Raw genomic sequence first — 13,629 nt, 5'->3', positions numbered from 1 at the left:
GAGGATGTCTGTCCTCCTAGAGCCTACAGTTTGGTGTTGTGCCTGATTCCCTGCTGTGGCCCTGATGCTCCAGACAGGCTCGGATATCTCTTCGGGCTGTAACTTCCAGGCGGCAGGCTACCTCCACAGGCCCCTGGGGCTCTCATCCCTCCGCCAAGCAGGGCACTGCTTCTGAAATTCAAGGGGGCATCCAGACATACGTGTTCTTCACGGTGCTGGCAAGGAGTATCAATCATCCTTCAGTCTTCTGCCTGGGTTGATCCCCTATTATTTTATTTTATTTTATTTTATTTTATTTTATTTTATTTTATCTATTTTATTTTATTCTATTCTATTCTATTTTATTCTATTCTATTTTATTTTATCTATTCTATTCTATTTTATTTTATTTTATCTATTTTATTTTATTTTATTTTATCTATTTTATTTTATTTTATTCTATTCTATTCTATTCTATTCTATTTTATTTTATCTATTCTATTTTATTTTATGTTATCTATTTTATTTTATTTTATCTATTTTGTTTTATTTTATTTTATTCTATTCTATTCTATTCTATTTTATTCTATTCTATTCTATTTTATTTTATCTATTCTATTTTATTTTATTTTATCTATTTTATTTTATTTTATCTATTTTATTTTATTCTATTCTATTCTATTTTATTTTATCTATTCTATTCTATTTTATTTTATCTATTTTATTTTATTTTATTCTATTCTATTCTATTTTATTCTATTCTATTTTATTTTATTTTATCTATTCTATTTTATTTTATTTTATCTATTTTATTTTATTTTATCTATTTTATTTTATTCTATTCTATTCTATTTTATTTTATCTATTCTATTTTATTTTATCTATTTTATTTTATTTTATCTATTCTATTCTATTCTATTCTATTTTATCTATTCTATTCTATTCTATTCTATTTTATTTTCTCTATTTTATTTTATTTTATTTTATCTATTTTATTTTATTTTATTTTATTTTATTTTATTTTATTTTATTTTACTCTACTCTATTCTATTCTATTCTATTCTATTCTATTCTATTCTATTTTACCTATGGTGGTAAAATACCAAACCATAAAATTTACTAGTTGAACCGTTTTTAAAAAATATTTATTTATTTTTGAGAAAGAGACAGAGCACGAGTGGGGGAGGAGCAGAGAGAGAGGGAGACACAGAACCGAAGCAGGCTCCAGACTCTGAGCTGTCTGCACAGACCCCAGTGTGGGGCTCGAACTCACAAACCGTGAGTTCATGACCTGAGCCAAAGTCAGAAGCTTAACTGACCGAGCCACCCAGGCAAACCGTAGTTTAACTATTTTAAGTGAACAACTCAATGGCAATGTTTTTGCCACCATCATCATGACCCATCTGCAGAAATTTTCATCATCCCAAAGAGAAACTCTGTATCCATTAAACAATAACTCTCTATCCCTGGCAACCCCAGGTTACTTCCATTCTCCTTTATGCCGTTCCGGACTTGCCTATTCTGTGTACCTCCTATAAGTGGAATCATACTGTATTTACCCTTTTGTGCCCGGCTAATTTTATCCAGCATTGGGTTTTCAGGGCTTACCCGTGTTGTAGCAGGTATCAGGATTTTTCTTTATTTTGTGTCTAGTTAATTCCATGGTATGGGTAAGCCACATTTTCTGTATCCGTTCATCTGTTGATGGACATTTGGGTTATTTCTACCTTTTGTAAATCACGCTGCCATAAAGATTGGTGTATTCGTGTCTATTTGAGTACCTGCTTGCAGTTCTTTGGGCATATATATCCCTGGGAGTAGAATTGTTTGATCCTATGGTACCTCTAGGTTTAACTTTTTGAGGAACCACCGAACTGTGTTCCACAGTGGCCGTGTCATTTTACATTCCTACCAGCAGTGCATGAGAGTTCCAGTTTCTTCACATCCTCACCAAGACTTGTTATTTTCTGATTTTCTACAAGAGCCATCCTAATGGGTGTGAAATGGTGTCTTATCACGGTTTAGATTTGCATTTCTCGAATGACTAAGGATGTTGACATCTTTTTTATGTGTTACTGTATGTCTCTTTTGGAGGAATGTTTTTTCCAAACCCCTCTGCCCATTTCGAAATGGGTTTTTGTTGCCGAAGTTGAGTTTTACAAGATCTTTCCATAGTCTCTATATTAACCACTTATTAGATACGTGATTTGGAATCTTCTCTTCCGTTTTGTGCATTGTCCTGTCACTCTGTTGACAGCATCCTTTGATTCACAGTGTGAAACTCTGTTGAAGGGGCGCCTGGGTGGCTCAGTCGGTTGAGCGTCCGACTTCGGCTCAGGTCACGATCCCACAGTTGATGGATTTAAGCCCCGCGTCCGGCTCTGTGCTGATAGCTCAGAGCCTGGAGCCTACTTCGGATTCTCTGTCTCCCTCTTTCTCTGCTCCTCTTCTGTTCACACTATGTCTCTTTTTCTCTCTCTCTCTCAAAACTAAATGAACACTTAAAACCTATCTTTAAAATTTTGATGAAGTCTATACTTCAATGTAAAAATTTTTTAAAGTAAATTTTTTTAATAAAAAGGGTTTTTTTTATTAATTTTTTTTTCAACGTTTTTATTTATTTTTTTGGGACAGAGAGAGACAGAGCATGAACAGGGGAGGGGCAGAGAGAGAGACACAGAATCGGAAACAGGCTCCAGGCTCTGAGCCATCAGCCCAGAGCCCGACGCGGGGCTCGAACTCACGGACCGCGAGATCCTGACCCGGCTGAAGTCGGACGCTTAACCGACTGCGCCAGTCGGACGCTTAACCGACTGCGCCACCCAGGCGCCCCAATAAAAAGGTTTTTTTTAAGTTTTTTTTTTTTTTCAATGTTTTTTATTTATTTTTGGGACAGAGAGAGACAGAGCATGAACAGGGGAGGAGCAGAGAGAGAGGGAGACACAGAATCGGAAACAGGCTCCAGGCTCTGAGCTGTCAGCACAGAGCCCGATGCGGGGCTCGAACTCCCGGACCGCGAGATCGTGACCTGGCTGAAGTCGGACGCTTAACCGACTGCGCCACCCAGGCGCCCCAAAAAGTTTTTTTTTTAAAAAAAAAGATTGCCAAGACTATTCAACGGGGAAAAGACAGCCTTTCCAAAAAGAGGTGCTGGGAAAACAGGATATCCACATGCGAAAACAACGTAGGTGGACCCAAACCTCATACTATAAAAAGTTACTATACAAAAACTAACTCAAAGTGAATCGAAGACCTGACCTTAAAAGCCAAAATCATGGAAGAAAAGCTTTGAGACATGGGATTCAGTAGTTTCGTGGAAATGACACCGAAAGTCCGGGCGACAAAAGGAAAAAATCGATAAATTAGTTTGCGCAGTGTTACATTCGTCCAGGTACAACATCGTGATTCAACAGCTCTGTATGCTGTGCTCACTGTAAGTGTAGCACATCTGTCATCATTCATCACTACCACACCACCATCGATTCTATCCCTCTGTTATATATTTCATCCCCGTGACTTATTCATTCCCAGACTGGAAGCCTGGACCTCACGCTCCCCTTCACTCGTTTTGCCCACCCCTCTGGGCCTCTCCCCTCTGGCAACCACCAGTCTGTTCCCTGTATTTGGGAGTCTGTTTCTGCTTTCTTTGTTCGTTCATTTGTTTTGGCTTTTAGATCGCACATATAAGTGAAATCCTACGGTATTTGTTTTTCTCTGAATTCGCTTGGCAGAATACCGTCTAGGTCCACCCGTGTGGTTGCAGATGGCAAGATCTCACTCCCTTCGATGGCTGAGTAATATTCCTTTGTGTATATATAACCACGTCTTCTTTATCCCTTCTTTATCCCTATTGCTGGACACTGCGTTGGCTTCCCTATCCTGGCTATTGTAAATAATGCTGCAACAAACAGGGGACATGTATCTTTTCAAGTTGTGTTTTCATTTCCTTTGAGTTAAATATCCAGTAGTTGTCTTGGCAATCGTGTCGGCAATTGACCGTATATATGAGAGTTTATTTCTGGGCTCTCTATTCTACTCAATTGGTCTCTACATCTACTCTTATGCCAGTGCCATTCTATTTTGATTAGTGCTGTTTTGTACTTAGTTGTGAAATCGAGACGTGGAAGTCCTCTAAGTTCATTCTTCTTTTTAAAGATTGACTTGTGGATCCTGAGAAACTTAGCGGAAGACCATGGCGGAGGGGAAGGAAAAAAAATGGTTAGAGAGGGAGGGAGACAAAACATAAGAGACTCCTAAAAACTGAGAACAAACTGAGGGTTTATGGGGGGTGGGAGGGAGGGGTGGGTGGGTGATGGGTACTGAGGAGGGCACCTGTTGGGATGAGCACTGGGTGTTGTATGGAAACCAATTGACAATAAATTTCATATTAAAAATTAAATAAATAAATAAATAAATAAACATTTAAAAAATTAAAAAAATAAAGATTGACTTGGCTATTCAGTGTTATTTGAGATTACATATGAATTTGGGGATGGGTTTTTCTATTTCTGCAAAAAACACCATTGGAATTTTGATAGGGATTACATTGAATCTATAGATTATGAGTATTGTGAGTATCAAGTCTTCTAATCTATGGCCATGGTGTACCTTTCCTCTTATTTAAGTGTTTAAAAATGTATTTTGGCAATGGTTTTCAGTGTGCAAGTCTTTTGCCTTCTTGGTTAAATGTATTCCTAAGTATTTAATTCTCTTTGATGGCATTATAAATGGAATAGTTTCTTGGCTTCCTTTTTGAGTTGTTCATTACTAGATATAGAAATGCAGTTAATTTTTGAACATTGATTTTGTATGCTGAAAGTTTTCTGAATTCATTTATTGGCTCTAACAATTTCTTTTCCTTCCTTCCTTCCTTCCTTCCTTCCTTCCTTCCTTCCTTCCTTCCTCTCTCTCTCTGTCTCTTTCTCTCTTTTTCTTTCTGGTGGAGTCTTCAGGGTTTTCTACCTATCAGACCATGTCATCTGTGGACAGAAGTAATTTTACTTCTTCCTTTCCAATTTAGCTGCTTTGCATTTCTTGTTCTTGCCTATTGGCTCTGGCTAGAACTTTCAGTAATACGCTGAATAGTAGTTGTGAAGCGGGCATCCTTGTCTTGTTCTGGATCTGAGGGGAGAAACTTTCGTTCTTTTAGCATCAAACGTGATGTTAGGTGCGAGTTTTTCATATGTGGACTTTATTATGTTGAGAACGTTTCCTTCTTTTACTAGTTTGCTGACTGTTATTTTATCTCGAAAGCGTGCTGACATGCTTTTTCTGTGGCAACTGAGGAGTCTCTTTAAATTCCCTGGAAGCCACTCCAGCCCATGAGGATTAAAACGATGGCTGCCACCCCCTCAGTTCTCAAAAGAAGCAGTCAGCAATCGGAACACACAGTCTTGATATTTGGAGGACTTGGTGCTGTTGGTCACCCTTAGCTCCAACAAGCCACCTAAGAAACCTAGGCTAGCCATCCCCCCAGAGGCTTGCCACTGTGGCTGACAGTCTCTGCCAGGCAAACAGGCTGAAAGTCACTGAAATTTACCAGCCTCTTCATCAAGGTCTTGCTACAAATGCTCCGAGTGTTCGACTGGATACAGAGTTCCAAAATAGTTAACTACAGACAGTTGCAGCCAGTTCAATGGTTGTATGGGTGGAAAGAGGGATTTCCTATGCTCTCTTCCAAGATGTCACTCCTGGGTTGATCTCTTCCTGCTATTACTGTGTCCACTTTTTTCCACTTTTTTCCACCACCTCGTTTAAATTCCACTTAAGTGGCTTTTTATGATCAGTCAGCTTAGAATCCCTTTCCCCAAAGGACCGCTTAGCACTTTCGTGTGGTCTTTGTTTCACATTTATTTTTGTATACTTTCTCCACCGCCGGATTATTAGTATATATATATTTTTTATTATTTATGAGATTTTTTTATCCAATTTATGTATATATTTAATTCTTTTGTTCTTAACAATTAGTGCTTGTTTGTTGGTTTTTAAATCAGAGTCATGCCTATAAACATAGAGGACAGGGGCGCCTGGGTGGCTCGTCGGTTAAGCATCCGACTTCGGCTCAGGTCACGATCTCACAGTCTGTGGGTTCGAGCCCTGCATCGGGCTCTGTACTGACAGCTCAGAGCCTGGAGCCTGCTTCCGATTCTGTGTCTCCCTCTCTCTCTGGCCCTCCCCTGCTCATGTTCTGTCTCTCTCTGTTGCAAAAATAAATAAAAACGTTAAAAAATAATAAAAAATAAATAAACATAGAGGATAAACTGATGGCTGCCAGGAGGGAGGGGGGTGAGGGAGATGGGCAAGATCAGCAAAGGGGCGGGGGAGGTACAGGCTTCTGGCTATGGAAGGAATCAATCTGGGGCACAAAAGTGACAGCATTGGGAATATATTCAATGGTATTGTAATAGTGTTGTATGGCCACAGATGGAAACTATGCTTGTGGGGAGCATAGCATCGTGTGTATACCTGAGACTAATGTAACATCGCGTGTCAGCTATACTCAAAAACATTTGAAAGTAAATATTCACATACATTTTGGATTTGCTGTATAATGAAAACATTTAGGATCTCTAAAGGATACAGTCGTTCAAAAAAAAAAAAACCTACCCAGTGCCTTTATCTTACCTTTTCCTCTCGCTCTGATGTTCCGTGATGGGGTTGCAAACCACAGTTTGGTCTTCAGCTCAGCAGGACCTGGTCTGGAGGCCAACAGCCACGCGCGGGCCCTGTCACCATTTCTGTCTGTGCAACGGCATATGTATTTAAATATTTTATTGCATTGGTCCTTATTATTTTTATAAAAGCGGAGGGAACATGAAAATCAACCATAGTGATAAAGAGGAGTGATCTTTAAAAAAATTTATGACTGAGAGTTAGCTGAGATACAGTGTTATGTTAGTTTCAGGAGTGCAACATAGTGATTTAACAATTCTGTACAGGACTCGGTGCTCGCCATGGTAAGCGTAGTCATTATCTGTCACCGTACAACGTTGTTACCCTCTTACTGACCATACCCCATAGGCTGTACTTTTCATTTCCAAGACTTATGTATTTTATAACCGGAAGTTTGTACCTCTTGATCCCCTTCCGCTGTATTGCCCCCTCCCCCGCCCCCTCCTTCCCCCCCCCGCCGCCCCCGCCAGCTGCCTTTAGCAACCACCAGTTGGTTGAAACAGACTATTAGATACAGACAGGAGTATAGACCTAACAAACTTAATTTGACTGCAACGATGAAGCAAATCACTAGATATGCTGACAGGGGAAACTTAAGTCTCAGTTGGATGTTCTTTAGAGTTAAGCTAGTTGAGGATGTGTTCAACTGTGAACGAAAAAGGACAAAATTTAGAAGTCTGTGCAGAATGCTGAAAATGTCATCAAATATCAAGTCAAAAAGGCCTGGTGTAACGAGCTACTTTACAATTTCTTATCTCCTTGGAAATATAAGCCTCTCATAACGTGTAAAGGCATTAGCAGTTTTCATATTTTTACTTCAGTGTTGTTTTTCAGGGACTGTTAGTATTAAAGTAAAGGACTTAGACCTTAGCAACCACATTTGTTCTTTGTATTTCTCAAACCATTAAGGGAACAATCTTATTGTCTGACTCTCTTCCTTTTTACTCATTGATTCAACAATAATTGAGTGTGCCAGAGAGAGGCAATTTCCTAGAGAAACTGTTGTGAATAAAATCCTACACGATGCTTACATTCTAATGAGGGAGAGGGATATTAATCGAGTAATTAATGAACGACTATTAAGCTACCATTGGAAAGAGGGATGGCACTTCCGAGATGGCCTAGAGTGCAGGGACCTGGCATAAGCTAACAGTGTGGGTGAGGCTTCTTAAGGAAGAGACGGAGGAGGAACTGAGATCTGAAGGATGAGCAGGAGGAGTTTCCTGGCCACTGAGGCTCTGGGTGGCGAGTGCAGCATGTGCAAAGGCCCCGTGGTGAGAATAAACATGGGGAATTTGAGGAGCCAGCAGGAAGACAATATGAATGGCGTGCCCGGAGAAGAGGGTGGAGAGGCAGGCGAGGTGTGGATCACATGGAGAATCTAGTCTTTACTGGAAGCTATTCCTCGGAAATATTTTGTTCCCTTATATAGAACATGTATATATAATTGTTACCAAATTCTGAGCTTTGAACTTCTGCAAATAAGTTGGATACCTTACAACACATAAATGTAAAGGACGTGAGTCGTGCTCTAGCCTCCAGCGTTTCTCATGCAGGTTGCTGGCAACAGTTCACGGTCCCAGGTGGCTGGGGCTGCGTCTTGGGCTGCTTTTCCAGCCCTGACCTTCCCCCTGGGCTGCCTGCTTTTGCGTCCAATTGCCTATCCAACCACCATACATCCAGTCAACTCCCGGTTTCTCTCACCAGGCCTGCTCCTCCTCTCATCTTCTCAGTAAATGGTGACCCAGTCCTACCAGTTGCTCAGACAGAAGTCCAGACTCTTCCTTGAACCCCCCTCCTTCCTACCGCACATCTAAGCCATCACCCAGTGTTGACAGCTCAGCCTTCAAGACATGTCTGAGCTCTGACGGCTTCCTTCCACGGCCATCACTTCCGCCCTTGTCCCAGCTACCGTCCGTCCTGGATGATGGCAGTCACCTCCCAACGGTTTTTTCCGCTTCTAATCCAGCCCTAGACAGTCTTCTCTTCTGGCCCAAATGATATTTGGACTAAATGATATTTAAAAAACCTATATCAGGTCTCACGTCTTCTCCATTCCAACTCCCTAATGTCTTGCCAGCTCACTCAGAAGCAGAGCCAAAGTCCCTAGCATGGCTTGGCACCCTCCTACTCACCGGCACCATTCCCATCACGTTGTCCTCGCCCATCCCTCTAAGCCACACTGGTCTCCTTACTATCCCTCCAACATGCTTAAGCTGCTTTCTGCCCCAGGCCTTTTGCACAGTCTCTTTCTTTTGCCTGGATTTCTTCCCCCGGATATCTGCACGGCACACCGCCTCTCATTCTCTCTCTTCCTTCAGATCTATGTTCAAACGTTACTGTCACAGAGGATCCTTTCCTCATCTTTTTGTATAAAATAGGACCAGTCCCTTGAAATGTGTGATATTTCCTATCATTTACCCTCTTGTTTGTTTTCTCTTTCCCATTATGCTCTCTTCGCTCCTCTCGCTCCTCTCGCTTACTCTCTTTCTGATCTCCAGAAAATGTCTGGCTTCCCGGCAATGACATCAGGAATGTAATTCCAACAGGACACAACCCATACTTCTCCAGGATTTTCTAGTTCCTGAGAACAAGAACGGGAATGGTTCTTTTTTTAAAAAAAAAAAAAGAATTCACATGTAAATGTGGGGTGGGAGAGGGCCCAACCTGGCCGCCGAGGAGAGACCATCATTGTCTGCTTTCTTGGCAGAAATTCCCTCTTATCACCTTTAACACGTTGCTACCCACCTTGTGTTCCACATCTTTATGGGATATCAACGACTCGGATCACACCCATTAAGATGGCGATAGTAAAATAAAACCATCACCACCACCACCACCACAACAACCAGAAAACAACAAGCGTAGGCAAGGATCAGGAGAAATTGGAATCCTTATGCGCTGTTGGTGGGATGTAAATGTGAAACAGTGTAGTCACGATGGAAAACAGAGTCTTGTAGAGATGTTTGTACGCTCACATTCGTAGCAGCATTATTTACAATAGCCAAAAGGTAGAAACAGCCCCCGTGTTCACCGATGGATGAATAAAGAAATAGAATGTGACGTACGCATACAATGGAATATTTTTCAGCCTGAAAAGGGAAGGAAACTCTGATACATGTTACAACATTGATGAACCTTGAGAACATTGTGCTAAGTGAAATAAGCCAGCCTCAAAAGACAAACACAGTATGATTCCGCTGATCTGAGGTACGTAGAGTGGTCAAGCACATAGGGATGGAAGGTAGAATGGTGGTCACCAGATGCTGGGTGGGCAGGGGAATAGAGAGTTGTTTCATAGGTATAAAATTTTAGTTTTGCAAGTTGAGAAGAGTTCTGGAGGTTGGCTTCATAACGAGGTGGAGGTACTTAACACTACGGACTTTACACTTAAAAATAGTTAAGACGGGGGGCGCCTGGGTGGCGCAGTCGGTTAAGCGTCCGACTTCAGCCAGGTCACGATCTCGCGGTCCGGGAGTTCGAGCCCCGCGTCAGGCTCTGGGCTGATGGCTCGGAGCCTGGAGCCTGTTTCCGATTCTGTGTCTCCCTCTCTCTCTGCCCCTCCCCCGTTCATGCTCTGTCTCTCTCTGTCCCAAAAATAAATAAACGTTGAAAAAAAAAAAAAATAGTTAAGACGGTAAATTGTATATTATGTGTATGTTACAGCAACTTAAAACATCTTCATCGATCAATCACTGTGAAAATATACTGAAAGATGGAACATGGGAAAAGGGATTTATAAAAATCTCACTGAATGTCTTTTGAAAGCTTACAGACCAAATTTATATATAATATTTTAGTGCTGGGCAAATGATCAACTGTGTTAAGGACTAAATGCATCTAAAATATAGCAGCTTAAAAATCTGCTGAAGACTTACTGTATTACTAGAAATGAATCAAAATGATATTACCCAATGTTGGCAATATTTTGGGGAAATAGCTATCCTAATATACATTACCATTATACTATTGTTTTATTACAATTTTATTATACATCGACACTTTTTTTTTTTTTTAATTTCTGGAGAAGAATGTGGCAACGTGCAATAAGATCTTTTATTTCCTCAACCTGGTTATTCTACTTTGGTGAATTTACTCATTCAATGAATAGTCACTAAACATTTACCTTTGATAAATGGAAGTTCTGGGTGTGGTGAACGCAGTGGCGATTGATGTCCACATCATCCTTGCCCTCAGAGCTTACAGTCTTAGAGGGAAAAACAGACACAGTCCTGGGTGTAAGGGACATATATTATTTGGTACCGAGCATCCATATTTCCATTTTCTTTTTTCTTGGGCATTGCATAGGAAGGGAGTCCTGAGGCATATACCTAAGGAAAGAGCTAAGAAGAAAAATAGAGCAATTTATACCAAGATGTTTATAGCAACCTCTTTCCTAAGAGAAAAAAAATGGAAATAACCCGAATGTTCAATAATGGGTACATTATTAAGCACATCATGGCCTATAAATATAATGTAATACATACCAATATGATGAAAAGCCATTTAAGTTGACAAATGTGTGCACTGTTTGGATACACAGAGATGCTCAGTCTGATTTTGTTCAGCACTAGGAACTCAGTGGGATATTAACGTGAAATAGTTTAATGTTTTTCCAATCTCTGTGCTCTGTCGAGTCCCCCCCCCCAACTTTTTTACATTAGCAACATTTTTGGCCAATCCCATGGGTTTCCAGGGACTTTCAGCTATTCAAACTCCAGGCTTAGAGCTGATCTCAATCTGAAATCGACATCCTGTTCTCCCACCCAGCCTCAGCAGAGCCCAGGGGCCTCGCTTAAGAGGGTGAGGATGTGGGCTGGTATTTCAGTCTCCTCACTGCAGCCAGCTTAGAAGGAAGGCTTATTTGGAGGTCTGATTTTAGAATCAGCCTCTCAACTCCTACCCATTCTCAAAGCCCAGTTCCTGTGGTGTTGGGATTGGAAGAGGAAGAGAGGCAGAGATCTCATGACCCTGACTTGAGAGTGGACTTTCTTGGCACATCGCTGCTGGTCATCACCTTGGCATCCATATCCCTGTCTCCTCTATCCTCTAGGCTCCTTCCTTGCCTGTGGGGCCATGGGGATTGAGTTTCCCTCTTCCAACTCTCAGTTGCCTCAGGAACTGAGAGATAATGCTAAGAATCCTCGTCTTGACCACTATCAGTTTTTTCTTCTTCCTCTGCCTTTAGCTACTCCAAAGCTTTTTGCCTCCAGAAATTTCCAGAGGAGAAGAAAGTGCCTTTATCAAACTCACAAGGGCCACACAACTCCCAGGGCTACTGATCAAGCTCTCTCAATAATTCTCTCATTATTCTCCATTCTGGTGGCTGCCTCATTGTGGGTCCGCCATTCTACAGCTCAGCAAGCATCCAGGAAGAGGAGGGATGGTAGTCTTTCTTTCTCAGGCTCTGTAAGGGATTTTCCTGGGGCCCCTTTCCCAAATTGGGCTTTGTTCTAGGGGAAACCTCTTAAATGTGAACCTCAGACTCCTCCCAAGACCAGAGATGTACAACTTTCATTTTTCCCCTTGGCAGTTGTTTTCTCATATGGGCTGGTGATGAGATAGGTGGATGTTAGTTAGAATAATGGGAAGGAGGAGTAGGGCTAATTGGCTGTCTTCTAATAAGGCAGTGCCGGCTCCAGTTTTTGGCAGACTTCTTTAGAATATTGCATACTTAGAGCCCGTTGTTTTGAGATATAGACCCTAGTGTCAATTCTGGGACAACAGTCCTAGTGAGCATCCTATTTCATGTATTGTTCAAGTCTCTTGTATCTATTGATTTTCTGTTTACTTGTTCTAACAATTACTGGAAGAAGAGTGAAGGAATCTCCTAATGTAATTGTGGGTTTGTCTATTTCTCGTTTCAACTCTGTCAGTTTTGCTTTATGGTTTTTTTTAAGCTTTGTTTTTTAGGTGCTTATGTATTTAGAATTGTTATCTCTTCCTGATGAAGTGACCCCCTCTATCAATGTGAAATGGCCCTCTTTATTCCTGGTGTATTTATTGTTCTGAGATCTATTTTTATGATATTAATATAGTCACTTCAGCTTGCCAGCTTTCTTTTGGAGGGGGGTGGTATTTGGATGGTTTGTATTTTCCCATTCTTTTATTTCTAATCTACTTGTGTCTTTATATTTAATCTAATGTCTTATAGACTGAATATAATTAAGTTATACTTTTCAAAAAATTAAAAAAAAAATTTTAAATCTAGTCAAGCAGTAACTGCCTTTTGATAGTAGTTTAGATTGTGTAATATAATTATTGTGGAACACCTGGGTGTCTCAGTTGGTTAGACCTCTGACTCTTGATTTCAGCTCAGGTCATGATCTCTTGGTTGGTGAAATCTAGCCCCATGTCAGGTTCTGTGCTGACAGTGGGGAGCCTACTTGAGATTCTCTCTCTTCCTCTCTTTCTGCCCCTCCTCCATGCTCTCTCTCTGTCTCAAAAATAAACTTAAATAATTATTGATATTGTTGGAATTAAGTGTGCTATGTTTCTATTTGTTTTCTTTTTATTCTATACTGTTCTTTCCCTACTTTCTTTGGATTAATTGATTATCTCCACTATTGGCTTGTTAGATATTTCTCTTTCATTTTTAATTGTGGCTCTGAGTTATAAAATATGCATTCTTAACATATCAAAGGTTACTTACAAATAATATTATAGTACTTCAAGTATAGTGTAAGAAACTAACAACAGTGTATTTCCGCTTCCTTCTTATATCCTTTATGCTACCATTTTAATGGATTCTACTTTTATATAATATGTTGAACTTCTATAATTTATCGTCACTGTTTTGCTTTAAATGATCAATTATCTTTCAAGGAAATTAAAAGTAGAAAAATGCCTTATAGTTACCTATATAGCACCATTCCTGGCATTCTTCATTCTTTTGTGTAGATCCAAGTTCCATCTGGTTTCCTTCTGCCTGAAGAACTTCATGAAGAATTGTATTTCTTGTACTGTGTCTGCCTGTTG

This window comes from Prionailurus bengalensis, chromosome D2 (assembly GCF_016509475.1).
Source record: "Prionailurus bengalensis isolate Pbe53 chromosome D2, Fcat_Pben_1.1_paternal_pri, whole genome shotgun sequence".
In the NCBI taxonomy this organism is placed as follows: domain Eukaryota; kingdom Metazoa; phylum Chordata; class Mammalia; order Carnivora; family Felidae; genus Prionailurus; species Prionailurus bengalensis.
The sequence above is the reverse complement of the archived record's forward strand: the minus strand, read 5'-3'. Positions refer to the sequence as shown.